At 32.8% G+C, this 8,800-nt stretch overlaps 1 pseudogene; it reads left to right on the top strand.

Annotated features, from left to right (window-relative positions):
* Positions 1-6,639: 6,639 nt before the first annotated feature.
* LOC145280435 (5S ribosomal RNA) lies at positions 6,640-6,756 on the top strand (annotated as a pseudogene).
* The last annotated feature ends 2,044 nt before the right edge of the window (positions 6,757-8,800 follow it).

Below are 8,800 nucleotides of genomic sequence, written 5' to 3'. Positions count from 1 at the left end.
CTAAAATGCGGATTTCAAGCCGGTCTAATTTAATTATTTTATAATAGAACCCCGGGATACGGCATTAATGGCTCCGCGGGTTATGAAATAATCGTATGGTGGGGCTTATTTTTGTTTTTTTATACAGTACATATTAAAAATTACTAAAAGATACAGTACAGTATATAATACACATGTATATAAGCAATTAACACCGTAAGGCGGAGCAAATACCGTAACCAGGTGCCGGAAACATCGTATTCCACATGTTAATCTTTAAAAAAACATATCTCGGAGACAAAGTGATCCCGGGGACACCGTAGCCCGGGGTTCTACTGTATGTCTTTGTTGCATCATTAATTCCAATGGTAGATAAATTCTGTTTTTTAATCATTAACTGAAGTTATCTCCCTTGGACGCCTATATGAATAAAACAGTGGATGTGTGCATGCGTGTGTGTGTGTGTGAAAATGTTTAACCGAGAAACTGTTAAACTACCGGTCACATAGCGTTGAAATAACAGGAAATAGTAATCATACACATAGGATGGTTTATAACGAGTAAAATCTTTGTTTGGATGGATGAATAACGCGTACAGAAATAACCATTTTGCATTTCAACTTGCCGATATATTACTTTTGTGCATTTGCAAATTCATTCAGAGTTTCAGGTGATTTAATTTTAAATCTTTTTTTTTTATTATTATCTAATTGTCGATAGCTTAAACGGTAGAGAATGAATGTGTTAGTTTCTATTCTGGCTGCTGGCACCCAAATCATTTTTTAAAACTTTTTAAAACACTACTATATATTAGGTACAATATAATGTTCAATAGAGAATTGGCTCTGTAGTAATGAATACAAAACCTGCATGAATTAAAGCATATTTTACGACCAAGCAAAGCAGGCCGCCCCCGTTAGTTTTTAATATAATAACAAGCAAAATTACCAATTATAATTAATTTGGACTTTCATTAAATAAATAAAATAAATTAAAAAAAATAGCAAATAGCACAAGAAATAAAAATAAATTTATTTTATTTAACTTAGTTTTTATGATTAGTTCCTAAAGTTTTATAAAAGGAACTTTGTCTGTGCATGTGTATCTGCGTGTTTAAGAGAGAATTCGCTCCCTATGGACTCTTAAATGGCTGTGCCGATCTTTTGAAAATTTCACACAGATATACTTCATGTGCCTGACAGTAATCTTGGATAGGTTTTGTATCGGAAAGTCTTCGATAAGTATCGATAATCGATAACCGAAAACATCCAATGAAAGAAGGAACAGGCGATTTTCACTAAAGTTAACGCCTTATACAGCCTATGTGAGAAGTTTTATTACTACATACGCAGAAAGACTCGGCATATAAAATCAACGGTAAGTTCTTTGATATGACAGGGGCGCGTTCGAAATGAATGTTTCTGTTTAGAGCACAACTGAACCATGATACTTGACATTTGCATTTTAAACTTTAATTCAAGACATTATATATCCAAATAATTTTATAAAATCAACAGCAGGTCCTCTACAGTGCAATGTAAACTACAATGTATTGTAGACTAAGTCATTGCGGGGTGGTATGTGAAGCTTCCCCCCTCCCCACACACACTGAAACGCAGTGGGTTTCAAACTAAAGCAGACAATCAAACGATTTGATTGAAAAATGATAGATTTCACCGATTTCGATGATAATAAAATATGGGAAGACGGAACATTTGTAGATCCTTATTAAATCCCGAGCAACGTCGGTTATCTCTGCTAGTTTAATATAAATATTAGGTTACTTCGGAGGATGAATCGATGAATTGGTTTAGAGAATATTCCGGTCACTGATTCGAGAAATGTATATTTTCATATTTGGCGTCCATATTTTTTAATTTGACATTCTAGATATCGCTGAAGGCATATAATGATGTTTTATTTGAATTCCTCACCTATAGATGTTTCTTTAAAATATTTTATAGACGAAGTCTGGTAAATTTTAATAGTTTTAATGGTTTTAAATTTGAATATATATATATATATATATATATATATATATATATATATATATATATATATATATATATATATATACTAGCATTTCAGCCCGGCGTTGCCCGGGTGTTTGGAGGTGTATGCTGAGCAAAAAAAAAAAAAAAAAAAAAAGCGGTAAATTTTTTAAAGTTTGACCCCTATTATGACCCCTTAACATTTATTGTTTTGGGCTCAAATAAAGGTTATTAAGTTAGATCCATGTCCAAGGAACCTATATCTAAAGTTTCATGTGTTTAGACCCAAAATCGTCGGAGGAGTTTGGTAGAGTTCTCAAAGGTCAAATCGGTGAACTTTGACCCCTTAACAGCCAATTTTTTGACCGAAACGGATTAAGTGCGGACTTTCTTTTTGCCGGCACTTTTTTTTATATAAGTCTATATTCCAAATTTCATGATGTTGAACATCTTACAATATGCAATTTATTCTTTCAAGTACGTTGACATTCACAATTATTAACAGCACCTGTATCGTAGCGCAAAATTATTCATTTAATTACCAACCAATGAATCTATTCTGCCATTAAACCCTCAGGAGAAATAGTACCTATCAATCCATTAAAATAACGTAATAAGAAAAAAAAAATTAGAAGTAATTGCATCTTCTGTTTTTAATTTTTATTTCTTTTAATGGATTGATAGCTGCTATTTCTTCTGAAGAATTAATGGCAAAATATAAGAGCCAGGTATGTCCAAGGATGGAGTACTGTTGCCACATCTGGGCAGGAGCTGCTAGAACGGACTTATTCTGTCTTGATAGAGTTCAAAATATACTTCTTAGCCTTGTGGGAGATGTCCTTTTCTCTTCCCTGCAACCTCTTTCTCACAGAAGAGATGTTGCGAGTTTGTCTCTGCTTTATCGTTATTTTCATGGCAAGTGCTCGGCTGAGCTCCATTCTATGGCCCCCCTCGCTAAACTTTCACAAGAAACACCCATGTAGCAGAAAACACTATCACTAATTTCCCCCACTCTTTATCTGTGCCTGAACCTAAACGTAGATTCCATGAGCAAAGCTTCTTTCTTAGAACTGCACGCCTATGGAATTGTCTTCCGTTTTTCTGCTTTCCAGCTGACTACAATATGGTTGTCTTCAAGTCTAACGTTAACAAGTTTTGATGAGCTGTTCCATATAAGTTAACAAATTTACCGAATCTCCATTAATAATGGTTACTATATTGTCCAATTCTACTGTACACTCTTTAACCCTTATCCTCGAGTGGCCTCATGGTCTTGATAAGTGGTGATGCCTATGTAAAAAAATAGTCATTGATTGATAAAATAATTAAATGGATGATTTTGCGCTACAGAAACAGGTGCTCTCAAGAATTGTGCATGTCAACGTACTTAAATTGTAAGATGGTCAACATCATAATATTTGGAATATACTTTTCTCAATTAGTTGTTATATGTTCTATGATTACATTGGCTTCATAAATTAAGGATCAGTACAAATAAAAGGTAAAATATAAAGGCAAAAAAATATTTCTACAAATATATATATATATATATATATATATATATACTAGTGAACTTAGCCTCTCACTAATGTATATAGGGATGATAGTGGTGGGGCGGGGATATACAAGAGGGCAACATAACTTGTACATTTTCTGGCCACGTAAAACTTCTAGTCAAATTAAAAACATGTTTATAACTGAATAACACCCATTACATCTGAAACCCCCTTTAGCATAGATATGTCAAATTCACATTCTCCTGCTGATTGAACCTATACACACTAGTATGTTCAAGATTTGGGGCGGCCATTATACATGTATACGAATACTATTCTTTCTAGTCTTTCATTATCTCTATCTCGATCTTTAACCCCCCCATCCTTTCCCATTCATTCCTATATCTCAACAGAGACTCGAATCCGCACTTCTATTGGGTCTTATTTACATACATCCAAATCTTATTTTTCGCAAAAATTGACAGAACCTCCTGATAATAACTCCGTGTGATAAGGAAGACATGATATTTTCATTGCAAACTTTACTTTCGTATAAGCTCTATCGCCTGAAGAGATCTTTAGTTACTAGTAATTAGCTGACCGAAACATGCTCATGACTGTGTAGCAAAATATTAACGCTTATGTAAAAACAAATAAAAAATATAACTTGCTCTACACTTCAGGGAGCTTGATTTCCCCTATATTGAGCACTCTTGTATTAACCTCGTTAAACTTCATTGGTTACTTAACCTCTGGAAAACAATAACCTCAGAATATATATATATATATATATATATATATATATATATATATATATATATATATATATATGTGTGTATATATATATATATATGTTATAAAACGGGCAAAATTTATTCACAAACAAAAACAGTTTAACCCCTATATCTATCTATCTATCTATCTATCTATCTATCTATCTATCTATCTCTCTCTCTCTCTCTCTCTCTCTCTCTCTATATATATATATATATATATATATATATATATATATATATAAACTACATTTAACATCAAAATGGCGATAATTATGATTTTCAAAAGGCGAACCATTAGAAGATACATCTGCCTTACTTAAAAAATGCTACGTTTATTTATGGTGTCTTTTTTTTTTTTTTTTTAAAGAAAAACACCTAATATTTTTGCTGATGAGGAAACTTTGTTTACAAAAAAACTATATGTTAAAATTATTGTCCATGACGTAATACCTATCTTAATAAAAACATCGTTTCCGAAACGATCGTACAATTTATTGGATTTGTTGTGTTCCTTCTTATGAAACAGATTCAAAATTTTAAATATAAATTATCAATCATCTTACTATATATATATATATATATATATATATATATATATATATATATATATCGAAAAATAAAAAAAACTAGTTCCATTTAATCTTGACCTGCAATTACATTATCGAAAAGATCGATGGAAATATACGTTCGTCTATGATACATAGACACATAGTTAATATTTTCATTCCTTTCTTCTCTCAATCTCTATCAACACATTCTTTATTTCTGAATCTCAAGGATATACTTTGCAGTTTGCATTGCACGTTATTAAATACTGCACAGCTTAAATTAAAACGGTTTTTCTAAAATCGCACTATTCTCGCGTGTCGTTCCTATATACTATCATAATATACTATTACTAATTGTTTATAGTCTCATGTCACTATCATAATAAAGTAAACCGACTTTTCTCTATTTCATTGACCATTATAGTTTTCTAACAAAAACCCGTGTATGAGAATCTACAAACCTTTTAGGCCAATACTTGATGCATGCTTTCGAAACATATGCCTTCCTTTAGTTCGCTTTCAATAATTTTTGCGGTTTGCCAACAGCTTCCTTAAACATAGTCATCCATGAGTAGAAGTAGGAGTTATTTTCACTGCAACATATTTACGCCCAGATATCGTTGCGATATAATAGTAATAATCATGTGCATAAATGGCATATTTATAAACAAAGAATAGAATAATTAATATCAATAGCTAATAATCTATATAATAAAAGTGTTCGGTGTGGTTCATACTATCGAGACACAGAAAGAAAGATATAGAGATAGAGTTAGCTATAAATATATTGATACAGAAAGAGATATATAGATAGTTAGATAGATAGATAGATAGATAGATAGATAAGATAGATAGAGAGAGAGAGAGAGAGAGAGAGAGAGAGAGAGAGAGAGAGAGAGAGAGAGAGAGTGGGAGATAGAAAGTGGGCGTGTTTACGATTTAGGTAGGGACATCACTAAGTTTGGTTTTTTCTTGCCGATTAGTGTCGTTTAAATGATTTCAAGTAGTGAATATAAATTCAATAGGAGTAGAGATCAGGCGATCAGCTAGTATCCAATAAATATGAAAATCAAAACACTAAAATGTGTTTATCATAAACACTTTAGCAGTGTGAGATGTATAAAGTTTTGAGGATTGAAGTCACTTGATATAAGGAGCTAACAAGAACGAGAGATGATTATCGTACAGAAAAGAAATGCCTACTGGACTCGTCTTGCAAAGAGCACGCCTATAGGTAGAAGGAAAACAGTGAGCAGGAAAAGAGTTTCACAAGTGTGTAGTTTTCTACTGCAATAGGGAGCTGTATTACAATGATGTATGAAAAACAGCGAATTAAGGAAGACCGGTAGACCAAAGTGTCAAACTAGCTGGAATAAAGGAAGCAGCAAATAGATAAGAGAATACTGGAGAATACATACCACAATAGTATTTATAGAAAAGACTGAGACTAGTAACATTCGATTTGTAAGAGAGAGAGAGTGCTAACATGTTACTTCAGATGGTTAAAACGTTTCACACACACACACACACACACACACACACACACACACACACACACACACACACACACACACACACACACACACATATATATATGAGTGTATATAGGGTATCATTTCATAGTAAATTATGCCCAAAGCAAATTATTTAGTTTATAATTGTTTTAAAAAAATCTGCATAGTAAATAAATCCAAGTAGCTTAAAACCAGCTCTATTTCATGCAAAGTACTGAGCTTGTATTTTTGTAATTTAAAGTTGACTATTCCGAGAATCACACACACACACACACACACACACACACACACACACACACACACACACACACACACACACACATATATATATATATATATACGGCAAAATCGCGTTGATACACTGGTTCTCGTCAGATCACCGAAGTTAAGCAACGTTGAGCCTGTTTAGTACCATATGAGTAACCATTTCGGAATTCTAGGCGCTGTATGTGCTCTCCGCTTATCTCGCCATTTCTTTCCAGTCGCCTTGTCTGTTCTTGTGCCGAAGAGCCTTTACCAAACTACTAGGGGTGTCAGACCTGTGGGACGAATTCTATTTAGTTTTTAGCCGGTAAAAATAGCTGCTATTAAAAATGTAAAAAATGGAACTTACCAAGCATAAGTCGACTAAATACATGTTTTAAAGAATGTATTTGAAATGAAACTAGATCTTTATATCGAAACAGATTTACGTATGTAACCTTTTACATGCCAACTAAAATAAGACTTTACTTATCACTCAAAAAATAGAACATATAAAAACAATTATTGTTACGTACTTGAGAAAAATAGTTCCATTCAAATTTACTGGTTATTATATTTTATCAACACAGCCGTTTTCTCTTTGCTAATTTTAGTGCGAAGAGTGACTAAACATCACGGTAATAAATTGTCATCCCTTGACTCAAAACACTGTTAAAGAAATACGGTAAAAATCTAGTTAGGGTTAGTTTTTCGTATTACACCGTTTGTCCAATCAGTACACACATTACTTAATACGCTTATCGGCAATTATGTATCTTAAAACGTTTGTCTAAAGTAAAGTTTACAGATTGAACACAATACGTAGATATTCACAGTCATCTTTCCCATCGCATGCTTACAATATATATATAACAAAAGCGGCATAGACATTTCCTCATTTTAAGTGGAAATTTAATAAAACATTACGCATTATTTTAAAGTTTTATCGATGAATATTATATTTTAAACTTAAGCGCGACTGATTAACATAAGCATGCAGGCGTACGAAAATGATGTTTAAGACTTACGTGTGATGCACTAATGAAAATTCTACATCGAATGTGACAGAGCAACGAAATACTATTAAAACTTAAGAGTGGCAGACCGACGAAAATGTTATTTCAAACTAAAGATTGGCAGACAGAAGGAATTGCTATTTAGAACCCAAGCACGACAGACTAACGGAAATGTTATTTAAAACTAAAATGTAGCAGACCGATAAAAATGCTATTTAAAACTCAAGCATGACAGATCATCGAAAATCCTATTTCAAACATAATTGCGATAGACCGAAATGATATTTCAAACTTGAACGTTACAGATCGTCAGAAATGTTATTTCAAACTTAAGCATGGCAAATCTACGAAAATAAAATTTTAAACTGAAGTTTGACAAACCGATTGGAATGCTGAAATAGCATTCCAATAAACTTAAGTCTGACAAACCTACGAAAATAATGTTTAAAACTTAGGTTTGACAAACCGACGAAAATATAATTTTAAACTGAATTTTGACAAACTGATTGGAATGCTATTTCAGACTTAAGCATGACAAACCTACGAAAATAATGTTTAAAACTTAGGTTTGATAAACCGACGAAAATACAAGTTTAAACTGAAGTTTGACAAACCGATTGGAATGTTATTTTAAACTTAAGTGTGACAAATCAACAAACATATTTCTCCGAATTGAAACGTGATAGATTGAGCGATCAGTCGACCAATGGACAGCAATTCTTATAAGGTTTACTAGACAACTAAAAACACAAAAAATTCGGTGAATATAAAAAAAGAAGTAACTACTTTCTTTCTTCGTCTTTTATTTTCAATTACACAAATATCTCGAGGGATGAATTTTCGTTTTTTTTTTAACGTCATCCATTTTCTTCTGTAGGCAACATTCAATTGTACAAAAGGATTTCCGCACATCGATCATCACTGACAAATCCACTTGACTTTCTTTGTTTTTTTCTTTTTCTTCTAGCGTGAAAGACTAACTTAAGGGACTTTTTCTCTTTTTTTTAAATCTTCAAACCGACGAATAACCGTCCTAACTCTTTAAGCGTCACTTCATCATTCTTAGACGCCATGTTTTTTTTTTTGATTTGGCCAAATTTAGCCCCGAGTCTGAAAAGAAAAAATGGCCACTCAGAGAGAGAGAGAGAGAGAGAGAGAGAGAGAGAGAGAGAGAGAGAGAGAGAGAGAGAGAGAGAGAGAGAGAGAGAGAGAGAGAGAGAGTTTTCATTCAATCTGT

Source organism: Euprymna scolopes, chromosome 7 (genome assembly GCF_053919585.1).
Source record: "Euprymna scolopes isolate OS-2025 chromosome 7, ASM5391958v1, whole genome shotgun sequence".
Taxonomy (NCBI): domain Eukaryota; kingdom Metazoa; phylum Mollusca; class Cephalopoda; order Sepiida; family Sepiolidae; genus Euprymna; species Euprymna scolopes.
The sequence above is the reverse complement of the archived record's forward strand: the minus strand, read 5'-3'. Positions and strand labels throughout refer to the sequence as shown.